The sequence below is a fragment of the Eubalaena glacialis genome, chromosome 5, assembly GCF_028564815.1.
Source record: "Eubalaena glacialis isolate mEubGla1 chromosome 5, mEubGla1.1.hap2.+ XY, whole genome shotgun sequence".
Lineage (NCBI taxonomy): Eukaryota > Metazoa > Chordata > Mammalia > Artiodactyla > Balaenidae > Eubalaena > Eubalaena glacialis.
The window spans coordinates 106,117,398-106,137,116 of record NC_083720.1 but is presented as its reverse complement, the minus strand read 5'-3'; positions in this window follow the sequence as shown (position 1 = coordinate 106,137,116).

Sequence of the window (19,719 nt, the reverse complement as noted above, 5' to 3'; positions counted from 1 at the left end):
AAAGTCATCACCATGGAAAGAGTAAAAATAAAGAAGAAATCCAAAACAAAATAAAGCCCAAAAAGGTAGGCATAGGCTTAGGGGATAGTTTTCTTCATCTAAAACTATCAATCAAGATGTTAAGCACTCATATCACATTTCTATCAAACTCGCGTGAAACCTGGCACTTCCGAGCCTTGCTTCCCTCACAATCACATGCTCCTGCTCCCCGTCAAACAGTTTTCAGCTTCATGGCAGCGACATCTGTACCTCCAGATGTTAGTGTGTTTTATCAGGCCCTTCTCAGCCATTTTGATCAGGGTACACGCACACAAATTATACCATAAATCTTCTCATGCTTCATATACTATATCAAATAAGTAAAACCAGCAAATTTACACAGAGCTACAGTAAACCTAGGAAATGTAACTTGAGATGTAACACACTATTTATAAGGATGTGCTATTATTCTTAATCCCTCAATTAATACCATCTAGCACTACTGTACAGATTTATTACAGACCATATGCTCCTTAATTATCATCGCCTCCCAAAGTTACCACTCTGCACATCTGCAGCCAACGTGGGCTGCTGTTCCTCTGTCCCTGCCTCAGCAGGATCTGATAACCATTTTTCAGCTGGACACCTTGAAGAAGAATCAACCCCAACAATGGCTCAGAAGAATGATTAAAATAAAATAAAAGGAAAGGGAAACAAACAGTGTTTCAGGGAGAACACTGAGGATGGGGGAGATCCATTGTCAGTGATGTACCTCATCTGTTCAGGTTCATATTAGCTGAGACGTTTTTAAATTGTAGACTGTTAATGTTCCGCCTCCAAAATCTGGCTGTTGCTAATGGAATTAAAGAGGAGTTCTCCTCTCTCGAAGCAAAGGAGATTGAATGCACAGAGTGTGCAAACAGTACCATTGTTCTCAGATCAAGATGTGTCTTGCTGATTTAAAATCTTTTGGCCTGCACAATCGGGGGAGACATAACTCATAGGGACTTGGATTAAGTTTTTAAAGATTTACACTACAATTTTCAATGAAGTTCTAGTTAATTAAGCATCTCTGTACATCACAAAGGAACAGTCTTTATAAACTGTTTTCACCTTTATTGGAGTTTAACATTCTTAAGGTCATACATCTCTTTCCTCCGGTAGATGCAAGAGACATATGTACCAAGGCAAATGCTTCCTGAAATATTGTAGGCCTGATTAAAAGATGGCAAGCTTTAGCAGAAAGATAACTGGTTTGTGAATCTGGAGGCAGATGTTGGGAAAGTCACCTAACCTACAGTTTTTCATCTGTGTTACAGAGGGCTTAAGCTAGGTGAAACTGGAGGTTACCCCATCCCTAAATTAGTGACACTAATGCATTAGTACTGAATTCAAAAGAGTTATAGTCACTTGCATTTTAGCCATCCAGGGAGCTTGATGACTATTTTTAGTCCTATTCTATCTCAATAGAAATTAAGATCTCAAGAATCCATTTATTCACCAAATATCATACAATCAGAATCACTTTGAGGGTCAGTATTTTGCTTTGGAAATTTTCATGTTAATTCCCAAAAATTTCTTTAAAAAATTTTCACAACTAAATCTTTCAAGTATTTATTTACAGAAATAGAGCTTAGAATACTCAAGAAAAATCTAGAAGATGAAGAACAGCAGAGCTGCAGGACTTGCTACCAGAGTTCAAGGCTTATTATAAAGCAAAGATAACTAAGACAGTGAGGTTTCAGCCCAAGAATAGACAAGTAAACCAAAAAGACAGTATGGAGAGCCAAGAAACAGACCCACCCCGATCCAGTCACCTGGTTTATAATAAAGGTCACTGCAATCCAGTGGGGACAGGATAGTCTCTTCAATAAATGGGAAAAAATGAAATTTGACTGCTACCTCACACCATGCACAGTAATTAGTTTGAGGTGGATTACAGACCTAAATGTAAAAGGTATCTAATAAACTTTCTGAAAAAAAAAAAAACAGAGGAGAATATCTTCAAGATCTTGAGACAGGAAAATATTTCTTAAACTAGAAAAGGAAGAGTTAGCCATAAGAAAAAAGATAAATAAATTGCTGTGCATGAAATTTAAAACTTCCACTCTTTGAAAAGCACCATTTAAAAAATGAAACAGCAAGCCACAGACTGGAAAAAAATAATTGCTATACATGTATCCAAGAAATGACTCATTTAGAATAAGTAAAGAACTAGAAATCAATAAGAAAAAGACAGACAACCCAAATTTATTTTAAATGGAGGAAACACTTGATCAGGCACTTTACAAAAGTGAAGGTATACGGCCAATAAACATAAAAAGAAGCTGAACATTCTTGGTCAGCTGAAAAAATGCAAATTAAAACCACAGTGAAATACTACCACACATCATCCAAAATGGTGAAAAGTAAAAGGATCTACCCTGTAATAGCAAATGTAGTGACAACGTGGAACTCTCGTATATGGCTGATGGGAATGTAAACTGAAGTAGCCCCTTGGGGAAACTTTTAGCCCATCTACTAAATCTAAACAGGGGTTTATCCTGTGACCCAACAGTTCCACTCCTGGGCTATGTCCACCTAAAACATTTATAACAATATTCATAGCAGCATTATTTATAATAGCTAAAACCTGGAAACAACCCAAATTTCCATCAACAAAAGAATGAATAACTAAATTGTAATATAGTCAAACAATGAAATAATTCACAGCAGTGAAAAAGAACAAACTGTTGCTTCATACCAGAACATGACTACAATCTCATTAAAATAATGTTGGGCAGAAAAGAAGCCTGACATGGAAGAGTATATATTATATGATTATACTTATACATAGTTCAAAAACAGGCAATTGTAAATAATATATGGTGGTAAAGAACAAAATAGTGGTTACCTCCGGAATGGGGGAGAGAGTGAGGGCTGAGCGGAGGGCTGGAAACCTCCTGGAGATCTGGGTGGTGATTATATGCATATAAAATTGTCTTCTTGTGATCTATACACTTTATTGTTTGTAAGTGATATCTCAACAGAAAAGAAAATGTATGTGTGTATACCTATGTGTATGTATCCATCTTCCAGAAAACAAAAGTGAGATTATAATCTATGGGTATCATAATTTTTGTTCATATTTTTAGTACATTTAAAATATTTTTCTGAATGTAAATTAGAAACCCTCAAAATAAAAAATTGAGTTTCCTCTGTAGATGAACATATTCTTCCTTGGACAGATTTACATTCTCAAACGGAGTATTAATGTAGGGCTCTCTTCTTATTTAAGCTGGCTAAAAAGTCGTGAGGTAAAGAGAAAATTGTTTAACGTACGAGAGCGCAGGTAGGCATGTGTCGAAGTGGAAATTTGTATCATGTCAAGTGAGTAATGCATTTGCAGAAATGGAAACAGGACCAACAGTCAGTTTGAGATCATTCTTTTTCCCTGTGAACTGAAGTGCATACGGGGCTGAATTATAAAGGACCGAGACGCAGAGCACCCATGTTGCTCCCCAAACAGAAGTGAGATCCACAAAAGACCAGAAGTCCCAGTGGGCTCCCCTGTCCTGAAGCTTAGATTCAGAAGAAACTGACACTTACCATTTACTATTTTTCTTTAAAAAAAGTCACACTTTGCTGCCTCAATTTTCTCTTCTAAATGACTTTGATGCACACCAAAAATGGTACAAAAATGGCTCCCGAGTCTCAGCTTCCCATTTCCTAGACCAAATGGGCAAAGCTTTCAAACAGGGAGTGAGAAGATGACTTACCTCCAGTCTTCCTCTCTGTCTAAAATATCAGTTCTCATCCACAGCAGCCCCTCAGACTCAGGTGGTGTGAGCAGGTATAAAATGACTCACAGAAATGTATTGTTATAAGCAAAGAATCAAAGTTGCTTTTTAAGAAAGTAGTTTTAAGTAGTAACATTTCCATTTTAAAGTTGAAAAAAATGGCAGTTGAGTGGTTGATAACTTGCCATAGGGCACAAAACTAGAAAGAAGTAACCTTTTTTATCATTAACTGTCTCTTCATGAGAGTGTATTGTGCAGGAAAACACTCACACACTTGTGCCGTGGAATGATGGCTCATCTGTTACACACATCAGACCTCCTCATCAAGTTATCACGAGCTCAAGGTCTTATTTTCAAAGAATAGGTAAATTCACCTCCATGGCACTATATTCAATCAGCCATTTTTTAACTAGGAAACTGCAATCACATATTAAAATGTTGTGGTCACACACCTTAGGTAGGACAAATTCTCAGGCACTGGAAATTACCTGACAGGACTTCTGGCTCAGAAAAGTGATATTCAAGGTCTATGGAAGCAAAAATAGCTACAGAGCTGTGATATATAAGAATATTACACTTTTTACAATGTTCCTCAAGAGGCATGAAAATGAACACGTAATCACTCTTATATTGCCTACATCCCTTTTTGTGTTTTCTACATAGGTGTTTTCTTGTTGGAACTTAGACATTCCTTCTTAAGAAACTTACTTTGTGTCAGAGCCAACAGATAGGCAATTATAACCAACTATTTAAATATGACAATTAACTTCCTGACTAAACAAAATAACACCTATTTCTGAATAGAAACAATTATTTTAAATCAGTAGGAAATACCATGTAATGTATTTATGCAGTGTAGCTAGTTGACTCAGCCAAAACTATGTGTCATTGGAACAAGGATAACTGCTCGTGTAAAGCTGTTTTCAATCCATCTTAATTGTGCTGATTTCCCTCACTGAAATCTTTGTTTAATTCATTCTAGAACTTCATAAGCATAATTAGCTCAGAAAGATACAAACTCACAGAACATAAGACTTAAAATAGATTCAGAGATGACCTAATCCGATTCCCTCCTTTTATACATGAGGTCCAGAGAAGTGATATGGTCAAGTTCACAGAGCTCCCATTCCAAAAGTCTTCTATTGTGAATACAATCTAACAAATCCAGAAACCTTCCCTATTTGATTTATGACTCTCTAGACTGACCCTGATAAACACTAGTTTTAGAAAATCAAAGTTCTTTTTAAAGGTCAACGTTCAAATATAAACAAAAGAGGTTCTTTCATACCCATATAATTTACTATTTAAAACTAAGGTCTGAGCTCCTTGACTTGTTTCTAACTATATGGAAATGACTACTGACAACTTTGAAGAAACTGGGAAAGCAAAATGAAAACATCCTCACAATTCTAACATCTTAGAATGCCCACTAGATGTTGTCAGGGAATCATGCCAACTCGATGCAGGGTAAACAGCAGTGTCTGCATTTATGTCATTTCTGATATCAAAAACCTTGGGCTGTGACTAAGGCTGACAGCCCTTACTACCTACCTATGAGACCCTAGGCAGGTTACATAACTTCTCTGTCCCTCAGTTTCCTCTTGTATTAAATGAAGATACTAATAACACCTGTTCCACAGGTTTTTGTATACATGTAAACACACACAAAACACATAGAACAGTGCCAGATGTACTTTTTGGCTATTATCATTCTCCTTATGTTGATGATAAGTTGGGGATGATGATGACGATGCCTTGTTGTACACGTAAAAGGGAAACAGTGAATAAGATTTAGTTATTTATCCTTAACTGGTCAGGAATAAATTAATTTCAATTTAAAATTTACTTCAGAATTATTTTAAAAATTAATCTTGTCTTAAGTTCACCTAGGTATGTCATCTCCACTTGCAAAGCCTAAACTCCATGCCTTAGATATCTCTGTATATAGGCTATAGTGCCTGGCAGCTTGCCTTATACATATCACCTGCTTAATAGGCATCTGTTGAATTAATGAATGAAGGTTTAAATAAACCAAGCTCAAAGGAAAAAGAGATTGCTGTCCCCGCCCCCTCACACACACATATCAACCCTACCCAATTTATTGGAAGGTGCCCAAAGCACTGATGAAACATTTGGCTCAAGTCTTCAAAATAGTACACAGATAGATAAATGGTCTTTTTTTCTTATAGCTTTTAATATCCTGTTCTTTATAAATGACTTTCAGACTCATTTTCTATTACAGTTATCTTCTGAAAATGTATTATACCCTAATAGCCAGGCTTCTTTCTCTGTCTCTAATCCTAGCTTTTTGGTTTGGTGCTGCTTTTTTACTTTGAGACATTAATTTAAGTATTCTGCTTGTCAGTGGATGAGTGAATGAATTATTCATTTTATTATGAAACATAAATTTTAAAGAACAGCATTATAACTTCTTTTTATATGCCCCAAATAACAGATCATTCCAGAAGCCATTATGGCACCCTTTATCTAACAGAGGGTGCACTTTTGAAAGCTGTGTCAAACTAATATGTTTTAGTATAACTACAACTATGAAACCTTAAAAGAAGCCAGCTCAATTTAGTATCTAAATAAAAATATAAGCTACACTTCAAGTCAGAAATTAGGTAATATTGGAATTCCTTGATTACTATTACCATTAACCAGAACAAATGATTAAGGCAAAGCCAATATGGCAGTCACGGCCTCGTCTCCATAATGATAACCCAAACCCTCACTTCCCTTATCGAAATGTTATCCTCATGCATATGTGATAGATATAAACTAACAAACAGGATTAATATAAAATAAATTAATCTCAACATTAGTTACAATTTATTCTGACTGAAGACCCTACCATACCCTGCACTTATGTATAAACATGCATATATAAATTAGACTGAATTGCACTAAATATCTATTAATATTGTATAAAGCATTATATCTAAAGTTTCTGATTTTGAAGATCACTGTTAGACATTAATATTTTAAAGCTGTGTCTCCCTAACCAAGCATTTTTAACACCCTCTATTAACTATTGTTTTTTCCCGTATGCTATAGCCTCTGCTCAACATAATGCCAAAAATAATTTTTTAATGTGTTATTATAAACTCCTGTCTACATACCCCCTTTCCCAAACTTATCTCATTTGTTGTAAGAGCAGCAAGGTTTAGCTGACTGACATCCTGTTAGACTCAACAGATAATATGCATATTACTTTCTGACCCATCTTTATTTTTAAAAATTAATAAAAAGGAACATGAAAGATAATCATTACAGACTAAGGAACAGTCATTACAATGGAGGAGATAGATTTACTCAATGACAGAGAAGTGAATGAACCTAGGCAGTTAAGACTATTGAGGAGCATGAAAAGCCTTACTGATTATTTTAATTTCCTAAACTCTTTAGTGTTCTGAAAGGCTCTTTAAAACTTCATATTCTTTCACATTTGTCTGTCGCTATTATCTTGTCCAAAGCTCTCACTCACCTTCATGCTACCGAGAAAGACCGTTAGCATCAAACTGGCAAGATTTAATCAGAGTTTATTGCCTCAGATAAAAACACTGCCACATTTTTTATCTTTTTATTAAATTTACAAACTTGGGCACCCACGTTAGGGATCAAAAGGTGATTGCCTGTTTCCTCTACCGGAATACAATGTTATACTTCTCATATAGTAAAAAGCCCTTTCTTTTGGTTTGGTAAAGAGAAATGAGGTTTTTTTTAAATTGAAGCAGGGCCCAAGAACTTTCCTTGAGATTATATTCAGGATGATAATTTCTTTAACAAAAAAAAAAAAGAAAGAGAGAGAAAGGATGAATTTAAACATCTGGCCCTCGTACGTGGATATATTACAAAAGCAAAGTAAGTACTATATTCTTGGAATACAGCAATAATACTGCTGATTCAGAAGTCAGACAGTAGGAGGATTTTAGGGTGCCCATGTCTACACAGATACATGATAACAAAAATTAGAACTTTCCTTAACAAGGTTTAATTTTAGCCCAGTTTTAGATCTCAAAGAAAAGTGTAACTTCTCCCGCCAAAAATATTTTTTACTTTATAATGACTATCAACTTCCACTTTTGAGATTAGATGGTTAGATGTTCTGATTTGGAAACGGATTCCAAAATTACTGGGAGTATCCATTAACTGTCCACCAGCACCATGGTAGGCATTGGTCAAAAGAAAGCAAGATATGAATGTCATTAAAATTACATTTAGTAAATATTAACAATGTTTCTTAATTATAAGGAAATTACAAGTATGTAAAGGTAACTGCTATTTTTCTATATCATCTCTTAATAATAACCACCATTTGTTGAGCCCATTAGATGCCAGGAACATTACATACATTAACCAAATAAGATGGACATTACTCTGTGTGTGTGTGTGTGTGTGTGTGTGTGTGTGTGTGTGTGTGTGTATAAATGGAAAACAAGGGCAGAAAATTGTCCGAGGCCACAGATAATTACTCAGCATGCAGTAAACTAGGATTCAAACAGGTTTCTCTAACTCCAAGACCACACCATCTTGTTTTGTCACTTGCTTCTAATGAATCAAAAATTGTTCAGCCTGCGGTAGCTCTTCAAAGTTGGTTGAATAGCTCACTATGCGTAATTCACGAGTCCCCTGCCTTACTTCCAAAGTTTTATATAAAAGCTTACATGTTCTTGAAAATAAGGTATTCTATATATAAAATTTCAGAAATGCTAGCCACATGTGCCTCAAGAATATGTCATATATTTTATAGTTGAATCATAGCACATTCTTAAACTGAAAGCAACATATCCAGATAGTTTTACATTATAAATCCAAAAATCTACAAAGACATATAGATCATTTATTTTACCAGCTGCTGCATGTGCATAATACCACATTGTACTATCAAATAAGCTATTAGACTATGCATATTTTTGGAATCTTAATATTTTTGAGCCTTCATATCCCTCTGATAAGGCAGATTTAAATCTTTTTGAAAATATACAAAAACTTATATATTCAAATGACTGTTGTTCTTCAACAATGTAATCTTAGAGGACTTTCATGTATATTCTTGTATACCAAATGATTTGTAGAGCTCGTCTTTAAAAATTAACTTCAGAGATGATTAACCACAGACCTACCCTCCTGACTTTATACTTATAACTGCTTTGGGACAGCAACAGCTTCATCCATCCAAATATTATTACCCTGTCTTATTCAACAGGCCTGAATTTTAAATATGTTTGGCTGATTTCAAGAAGAAAATCTTTCTCCACAATATTCTCCATACTACTCAGAATATTCAAGAGAATGTGTGATAGGCTTGGAAAGGAAATCCAAGACTGTATTCATTGGAATAAGAGATCTTCTCAAGATGACAACTTCCAAAGGAACAAAAATTGGAGGTATGTAGTAACATTAAAAAAATAATTTGTATGACTTTGTCACATCTCATGATACCTTAAGAGACTTTGGTTAATGAAATTTATGCAGTTCAAATTTATCTTCCTGAAAAGGAACGAGTGTGGGAAAAAAATCATTCCAAAGTCATTTTCAAATTAGATATGAAAAGAACTATCATTAATTTCTAGAAATTTACAATCAGATTTCTAGATTTAATAAACAAAAATCAAAAATTGTATAGAATTTGTGAACTCTGGAACTGGTTGGAGCAAGGGTGACCTGACAGATAATGTTCATGGGAAAAGGCAGCCTATGATTAGAAATTGTGGATAATCAAAAGTTACCTGAGTGTGAGAACACAGCCTTAACATCATCTAGGTTGTCCTATTCTGATGAATTCCACTGACCCTCAGCATATGGTTTTGAGAAATCTAAATACCCAGGAAGTTTAAACCCCGATGCTTATTCATGATTTCTCAGCTTTGAACCCTCATGATCATGAACCCTTATTCTTCTACACATACTTCCCAGTTTTATACTTTGGCATACTATTTTCTAGGACAGTAATGATGAGACCCATGTTATGTGCTTCCATAGTACACTATACATTATAGAACCTCACACACTTTGAATAATTACTTATTTAACATCCCCAAAGGGTAAATCTATTTTGCATCCGTGAATGCAAAACCCAGATCTAACTGGCTTTCCGTTACATCTCCGGTGCCTAGCAAGGTGCCTGGCAAATAGCAAATGAATATTGGAAGGAATAAAGGAATGAAGGAAAGAATGCAGGGAGTAAGTGATTTTATTCTCTGTAGAGCAGACCTTGATGCATAGTACAAGTAAATGTCTTTAAACTGGCAATACAATTTTTTTTTTTATCGATGAGTATATTGCTTAAGCTTTAAGTATTTTACTGATAGTTTATTAAATATACATTTACTATTTTCATTTCTCTTACTCTTATCCCATCTCTTTCAGATAATGACCAAAAATTCTCATAGTCCTTTTATTGATAAGAGACACACACTTACACACACACACACACACACTTTTAAACAAAAGACTAAAAAAAGAAAAGTCTGTCAGAAAATCTCATAAGTTCTGGGGAAATAACACATTTCAACAAATCTTTTCACTTGATGAAGGATAGTTACTTTGAAAGGGAAAGTTTGCCTTCATAAATAGATTTTAACACTAATGAGCCCACAAGAAAGGCTTAGGAATGACTGCTCTTGAAAAAGATCAAGACTATTGTCACACTGAGAAACCACATTAAGAGCTTGTTAAATGGCCTGACTTAAAATGCTATACGAGCCCGAAGTATTCATAGTATATCTTTCTGCTTCTTTACGTGCCCAGGTATTAGATAATACCATGAAGCATTCTCCTGTAAAGGAATAGCTGAAACCTCACCTCCTTCATATGAAAGAGGCAGCCATTACTCAGCTCCAGCTACGGTTTTGCTAGAAAATTTAGGCCCACTCTTGCCAGTACATCTTGTTTTTCAAGAGAAACCAGAGATAAGATTGTTACATAAATCTCTTAAGCTTTTAGTGTTGGTAACTAATCTAAATTTTCTGGACATGGTAGAGGGCCTCTACTTCTGGTTAGGATATCAGAAATTCACAAGACAGCCTTGTTCTGGGCGGATGAAGGGAACCGGAATAGAGAATATAGAGCAAAGCTGAAATGGCTGCTATAGGGGCTGCCAGATGCCTCCTCTAATAACTGGAACAAGACGGCTAAGCTATTAAATCACACGTTTGTTGTTGTTTTTAAGCCATCAGGGAGAAACCTAAATGAGATGATGTGCCCTTCCTAGGACAAAAGAGATGCACAGCTATTTTCATACTTGATAAAGTAGCAGGAAAAAGAAGTATCTGCCATAGACAGCAATAAGGAGAAACCAGCCAAACTTTTCACAGTCGTGTGTGATTAGACTTCTGAGGAGCTCCAGCCATAGAACAAGTGTGCACCCATCCCACCAGCTGTGTCTTCACGAAGTACATCCAAGTGATACCATGAAGGCTGAGAGTGGAACAGGAAAAATAAGAGAGGTCCTCTGAGGTATGCACCACTTTCCCTGATGCAAGGGGGCAAACCCTTGGGACTGAGGGCAGGAGAGAAATGCTAAGAAAAGTTCCTTCAAGGCCTTCACCCTTCACTGATGCTTGGAAGCAGGTCTCCACAGGTGGGATCAGATCAGCAGAAGGTTGAGAGACTTCGCAAAGAAAAAAAGGCTGGAAATGGGACCTGTGGGAAATACCACATGGCCTAACAAACATGTGTATGGGAAAAAGGTGAAAGCAAATAAAGATATTTCCAGAGAAACAAATAGACAAACCCAAAACCCTGCTGTGGATGCCAAGTAAAACACCTAAGGGCCAGTCATGACTACCAGTGTTCAGAACTTTCCTCTAAACCATATACAATATTGTCCGTAATTCTCAAAATAGCTTATTGCCAATCCTATCACAAATGAGCATGTAGCCAATAAACCATTTAGCTCAAATTTACCAGTCTCATCTTCAAATTAGATTATCTGGAGACGAGATTATCTCCTCAGTGTCTGGAGCTAAAAGTAGTCATAAGAATATGAATTGACTGAGAATTTTTTTAATGACAGGGTCCCTGTTTCTTCAGTCTTTAAATCCCCAGTTCTTGGTGCATGCACAGAAGTTCCAAACAAATATTTACTGATCAGAAGAATGTAACATAATTTTATGAGCATTCTAGAGTCAATAAATTAACAAAATACTGCTTTTATTATCTAGGTCAGTTGCTCTTACCTCATTCAAGCTTTTATTTTTTTTATAACCTCTATCATACATAGAGAAAACCACATACCAAGGAAACAATTACACTAGTTGCAAGGTCAATGGGACATGGTTCATTTCTTATCGATTTAACATCATCATATAGCGTAAGCCCGCACTGCTGATATTTCATGGCTTTAGGGGGTTCAGGCAAAACTTTCCTACATTTAGTCTCTAAACAAGTTTATAAGGGTAACGTCTATTTGCAAAATTGGAGCCGGAAGAATTAAAAATGAGTTGAAAATATCACCCATTTTTAGCTGGAAATGTTCCAGAGTATCCAACAACCAGAAAACCAAACTCCTAAAGACAGGTCACAGAGGAGAGCATATTCCATTGTAGGTCTCTGTAAGGCAGCTGTCATCCCATGATATATTTCAGCCAAGTAGAGGACAGCCCAGATGCATTGTGGGGTGATCAAACTCACTTTGGAGAAGCATAATGGTTAATTGGCAGCACCAATATAGCTGCAAATGCATAAAGGAGATAAAATCTCAGTTTCCTAACTATTAGAGCCTACATGTCAGAGTGAGTTTTAATTAACAGAATGCTCTAAAGGCTTCTCAGAAACAACTAAATAATATAAATAAATTGTGGTCTGTGTAAAACTTGGTGAAGAGAATTTTTTTGCCAATGTGGTAGAAAATCTAACTTAATATTTATAGGGTTGATGGCGATTATATCTGCTCTATCTGATTTAGCAAGAAATATAATAAAAGATCTAGGAACACTCTGTTGCAAAGATGTTGTCATAAAAAAGTCAGGCCTTAAATATTTTTACACCAACTTTAAAAAAACCGGGGAATTAAATGAAGCAAAGAAAAATCAACCTATGATGCCATTGTGAATTCAGTGTTTGTTAACCCTCCTATAAAATGAATCGTTCATAACCCTCAGGGAATAGACTATGCTAAAAATCAATGCCCAAACTTGTCACTACAGAATTTCCACGATTCTAAAGCTCTTTCTAAGAGAAAAAAAAATTGAGCATAAATTTCTGTTACATAGAGTGTTTGATAGAAAACAGATCAAAATAAATAAAGCTGAACGCTATTGACAATGATGGAGGGAGCAGAGAGCGTCACTGGGAAGTAAAAGTTAGGATCACAGAACATACCACAGAGTTATACCTCTTGGAATTACTATAATTTATAAAGCGTGAGCTCTACTGACTGCTTGAATAAGGCTGCAGAAGGAAAATTATGCCTGGCACCTACAGATGACATTGGAAAATTACTAATTAGCGTATTTTTAATCTGAAGCCCCTAGAACTGGCTTTCCTGAGAACGTGTTCTCTGAGCACAGTCATTCTTGGGTTGCTCCAGACCCTGCTCTAGGGTGATAGATGGGCTGTACTTTGGAGGTTTGCGCATCATTTTGGAGGGTAGTTATAGGAAGCATTCAAGTGGGCTGTCCCAAGGGCTGTTCCTCCCTAGAGAAGCCCTATTCAGCCCCAGAGCTAAACTTACTCAGTGGTCGGACTTTCTGCAAGTAGGATCCTAAAGTTATTTTAAAATGCAGCAATCCCAGGATTTTTACAAAGATTTTTGCTCACCATTTTAATCTTTTTTATTTGTTTTTAATTGGAACTAGGGCCAAATGACAGCTCTGACATTTACTTCCTGTGATTTTGGACAAGTGTCTTAACTTCTCTATGCCTCAGTTTCCCCAACTATGATGTGATTAAAATAGTACTCATAGGTTTCTTGTGGGAATCATAATGTCTGGCACATAATATTGATGATACAAGCATTTGCTATTTTATGGAAATGTCCAAATCAAATCTTCTTATTACTTCAATCAGCTCTGAGCCACGTGACAGAAAACGAAGTAGCTGCTAGAAATTTTTATCTAATGAGGGATATAAAAACAATTTCCAGGTAAAGATCTCTGTGTAAAAAAAATTGTGAAGAGGGCAGACAGTAATCGATAGGGGAATCCACTTGAACAAAACCACCCTTATAAGTTCAATAGGTATAAATTAACACCTACATAACATGATTTCCAAAGACATCAAGAAGTTTTCTTCTCCCTACTTTTACACCCCCCCAACCTCAAGACATACCTCTTCTCCAGGTTCATTTATATTTTAAATGCTAATAGTTAGTGGTATAATTTTTTATTCAAAAATGGCAATCATTCCTGGAGGTATTGGAGGGTAAGGTAGAGATGGTTTCACATCAAGCATTATTAGTACTTTATTCCTTAGAGTAAATGAGTATTGGTATTTCCTGAGAACCAATGTTAATAAAAACAAAGCATGCAAAGAATAGTTCTGAAAAAACTAAAGCACAGAAAGAGTAGATTAAAACCTCCAAAGACAAACTTCATCTTCTTTACATTCTTGCCCTGGGCTAGCAAAGCCATCTTACTAATATAAATTCTGATGAATTATAGAACGACATTCCATAGAAGACTTTTTTTTTTGAAGTCCAATTTATTTATTTTATTTATTTATTTATTTATATTTTTAACATCTTTATTGGAGTATAATTGCTTTACAATGGTGTGTTAGTTTCTGCTTTATAACAAAGTGAATCAGTTATACATATACATATGTTCCCATATCTCTTCCCTCTTGCATCTCCCTCCCTCCCACCCTCCCCATCCCACCCCTCTAGGTGGTCACAAAGCACAGAGCTGATCTCCCTGTGCTATGCGGTTGCTTCCCACTAGCTATCTATTTTACATTTGGTAGCGTATATATGTCCATGCCACTCTCTCACTTTGTCACATCTTACCCTTCCCCCTCCCCATATCCTCAAGTCCATTCTCTAGTAAGTCTGTGTCTTTATTCCTTTCTTGCCACTAGGTTCTTCATGACATTTTTTTTGTTTTGTTTCCCTTAGATTCCATATATATGTGTTAGCATACTGTATTTGTTTTTCTCTTTCTGACTTACTTCACTCTGTATGACAGACTCTAACTCCATCCACCTCACTACAAATAACTCAATTTCATTTCTTTTTATGGCTGAGTAATATTCCATTGTATATATGTGCCACATCTTCTTTATCCATCCATAGAAGACTTTTTACCAAGCTCCACATAACAAAATCACCAGATTCCCTGATTGCCTCTTCTCCCATTACAAAGAAGACTTTGCATGTAAAGCAGGGCATGCTGACTGCTGGAGGGTGGCGGGTTCCTCCCTGTTACTTCGGCTCCCAATAATTACAGTGGATATTTACCAAGGGCAATTAGGTTTGTTCCCAAACCAGTTTGCTCCAGTTGCACTGGTTATAAAGATGCAATACAATTAAATTTTTGGTAAAATAATGTAAGTTTTAAAAAGAGAGGTGTTGCTTATGTGTCTTAGTTTGGCTTTCCTCCCAGAAAGTCAAGCCTAAGACAAGGGTTTACATGCAGGCAGTTAATGTGATCGCAAGAGTGGAGAACCAGGAGGAGCAGAAAGCCAAGATCACAGTGCGTTACTGAGCAGGTTATTGCTGTTAGCGGCTGAGGCCAAATTCCCCCAAACCCTCTAAGAAGCCATGCAAAATGTATCTACAGGTCCCATACCCCATTGATCGAAAGTTTCTCTTGGGGCATAACTCCCCTGCACATGCGTGAGGTTGCTGAACCCATGTGTTTAGGGAGTTTCCCTAAAGGCATACCAGAAGCCTCTCATGCTATGGCATTAGACAGCCCTGGTAAACAGTACAGCTGAGACTGAATACTGTCAGTTTATACCTGCAAAATGCTTGTGGCTGCAATAATAGCTGAAATGAAAAGTGGACCAAGATGATGTGAGGTGTCCCATACACTACTAAAAAAATCAGGTCATTGCTTTACAAAACCATAAAGGCAAGTAGCTGATAATATATTGCTATCATGTTTAACGTGGGCAAAACAACTATAGGAGTTTGGAAAAACAACTGTAAAAGTTTTCAAATTGCTTCACCAGGGTCTGTCATTTCTCACTCCCCTTGAGCAAAAATGAATTTGGAGATCATAAAAATGCATTATGTCTTTGATGTATATAAAAAAGGACTACATATAACTCTAATGAGAAGATCTGCGCTCAGTGAAAAGGTTTCTGGCTCTAGATCTAAAGACTGGTAAATGAATGTGTACTTATATTTTTAGGTTAGGTAAAACATTTAAGATACGTGTGTGTCATGTGTTAATCATGCCTCACTTTATCCGACTTTTTGTAGTGGTTCCAATTGCATTTAGGTAAATGAGCTCTTACTCTATTTTCCTGAAATCCTTAATTTCATAATATTGCCAGGTAGCATGGTAAAAGCACTTCTCAGTTTATCTGAGACACATAGTACAAATTATTACCACATAGTTATATGAACTATTGTAATTAATAGAAAATGTTAAATATATAATATTCCAAAAATTAATTTAGTAGCCACTACATTTACTTAGGACACCAGCAAAACCTCCCAACTGGCCTCCCTGTCTCCAACCTGAATCCACTCTCCAGAGTGCAAATCTTTTGGAAGTGCAAAATTGATCTTGCCATCCTCTCTGCTGGAAATCCATTGGTCTGGAGCAAAATTCAAACTACTCATTCTGGCCATGGATTCATTCATTGTTAATTGAGCATCATCTGTATACCAGACCCTGTTTAACTGTCTATCCTAATCACTTGCCGCTGCCTCCTCACAATTCAAACTCCAACCATTTGAATGTTGATCTTTCCCCCAGGGGTTAACTAGACGGTGAGATGAATCCCCCAGCTCTTTTAAGGCTCTGTTGAACTCTGTACCCCTTCAAAGTGGCCAGACATTCCTCCTGAGTAATGCCTGATCAAATGGTCACTTCCCACTTGTCTGACTGCATCTTCATGGAAGATGTTCCTTATAAACTTCCAAAAAGCTACATGCTGCATTTTAGCTACCATGTCTCTTGTTCATTTTTCTTTCCACTCCAGAAAAATACTTCTCTGCAACCCTTTCTAGTGCCAGTGGAGGAATGTGTTCAGCATAGTGTAGATGGGAGCATCATTTATTACGCTTAACTGGTTGTTCTAAGGATTCCTCTGCTTCTACACCTTCCAGCCCCACCTCTTTCTATAGCACCTCAGCTTCACTGTCTTGTTACATTTATTATTGAACAAAAAATTAAAATATGTCTCTGTTACATTAAAATGTCTCATAAAAATGAAAGCAGAATTATAGGAGAATAGTTGAAGTAGTTGAAGACAAGTTGATAGTATTCTTAATACTGGATTCTTTGATTTTTTTTTTAAGCTACTTATTTTATTTTTTTTTAATTTATTTTTTAAAAATGTTTGGCTGTGTTGGGTCTTCATTGTGCGGGTGGGCTTTCTCTAGCAGTGGCGAGCGGGGGCTACTCTTCGTTGCGGTGCATGGGCTTCTCATTGCGGTGGCTTCTCTTGTTGCGGAGCATGGGCTCTAGGTGCTCGGGCTTCAGTAGTTATGGCTCGTGGGCTCTAGAGCGCAGGCTCAGTAGTTGTGGCGCATGGGCTTAGTTGCTCCTCAGCATGTGGGATCTTCCCGGACCAGGGCGTGAACCCGTGTCCCCTGCACTGGCAGGCGGATTCTTAACCACTGCACCACCAGGGAAGCCTTAAAGCTACTTATTTTAAACTAAACTGACATTACTTGTCATGTGAGGGAAGAACAATTTTTAAATTATTTTTTATAATCATAGAGTCTGAGTTACATCTAAATTAGAGTTAATTCTGAATAACCAATATTTTATAATTTTACATGAAGTATAACCTATAAAAATATTGAATCACCATGTTGTATACCTGAAATTAATATAATATTGTAAGTCAATAATTTTTAGTAAATAAAAAAAAATAATAAGTAATTTAAACTAAAGAAGCTTCATTTTTGCCTTTTATCACAAGAATAAGGCTGGATCAATCACCAGAGATAGTCATGTGCGGAATGTTTATCTGTATATCACCCATAGTTAATATAAAATCAATTCTCACTAAATGTTTGGGGAAATAATGTCTATAATTCAATTTTATATTCTAAAATTCCTGATAAAATTTAAATACAGCATTGGGTACTAAGTGCTATGGAAATGAATATGGTACTGAGGAAAACAGTAGAAAAAGCCCTGGCTGCTATATTTGGCGGGGGCAGGGTCCAGAATTTCCTCATCTGTAAAATGAGTAGGTCAGACTGAATTGTCTCAAAGATGGTTTTTTAACTCTCAACACTAACTTGACTTGTTTCCAGTCATCCTTTTCACACTGGTTGACACATGAAGTTGACATGTCTTTTTTTTTGAACATAGAGTTGTGCAATTACATATTATACACATTGGATTTTATCCTCTGCCACAGTCTTCTTTTTCTTCATTACAAAACGTTTCTCCTACTCTCTAATGTGGGTGTTGACAAGCAATGATGCAGATCCCTCACATGTCTAAACCATGTTTGTCACGGTTGCTCACTACCACAGCCATGAATTGTCGTCTCCTTAGAAATCTACAGGATCTCTCTTCAAAAGTCAGGGCAGGGACTTCCCTGGAGGTGCAGTGGTTAAGAACCCGCCAGCCAATACAGGGGACACGGGCTCAATCCCTGGGCCAGGAAAATCCCACATGCCCCAAAGCAACTAAGCCCATGCGCCACAACTACTGAGCCTGTGCTCTAGAGCCCGCGGACCGAAACTAATGAAGCCCGTGCACCTAGAGCCCGTGCTCCGCACCAAGAGAAGCCACCACAATGCACTGCATTGTGCACTGCAACGAAGAGTAACCCCCACTCACCACAACTAGAGAAAGCCTGCACGCAGCAGCAAAGACCCAGCACAGCCATAAATAAATAAATAAATAAGTCAGGGCAGACCCAACACTCTTCCCAACATCCAAGCCACCAAGAGAAGAGTGATGGAAGCTCTGCACACTGCTGGTGAAAATCTCCAAGATCTGCTCTAGCAGCCTGACCTCAGTGCATTTAGTAGAGCAAAATGGAGCAAAGCTTGCTGCAAGTGGTGAATGCAAAGGAACAGGCTTCAGTCTCAGCATGGTGGGAGGTATCCATCTCATTGGTAAATGCTGTTTTGTAGCTTTGAATAAATACTGACATGAGTTTCAAAATGTTTCAAACCATGACCTTTCTTTTCAATTGAAAGGGAGATTGAATATATCTGACATTAAAAGTTCAACCCCCACCCCAAGACACTTGTTACAGTAGACTTCAGAAACAACATTAATGATCACCTCAATAGTTTTGCTATATTGTCCATTCATTTATTCATTCTACAAGAACTTTTTGGAATGTCTACCAGGTGTCAGGTCCTATACTAAGCACTGTGGGTATAGAGATAAAAGACAATCTCTGCCTTTAGGGGTTCACCATCAAGTGGGAGCCAAGCAATTGAATAGACAGGGATGCAAATAAATAAATCTTGTCTGTTAACTTGAAACTTGTCACCAGTTTTATGGGCTTACTAGTAAAAGGCCTCTGAACTGAAATGAACCAAGAAGCAGTAAAAGATCATTACTGAATACACTGCTATGCTATTGATTAGCTCCTATTTGTCATACACATTAATGATGGAAAGCAACATGTTAAGTGCTAAGTATGAGTATTTTCCCCATCCAGTTAATAACTTAATTGTGACATTTGGGTTATATGTTGAGCTTCAGGCAGCATTCAAACTATCACTAAAACACAACAACATGGTGTCATCAAATATAGTGATCCAAAGATGATAAAATTTTATGTATGTTTTTATACATTGCCTATGTACAAGTCAGCAAATCTATAACAGTAATTTGTAATAGACATAAAATTGATATTAATA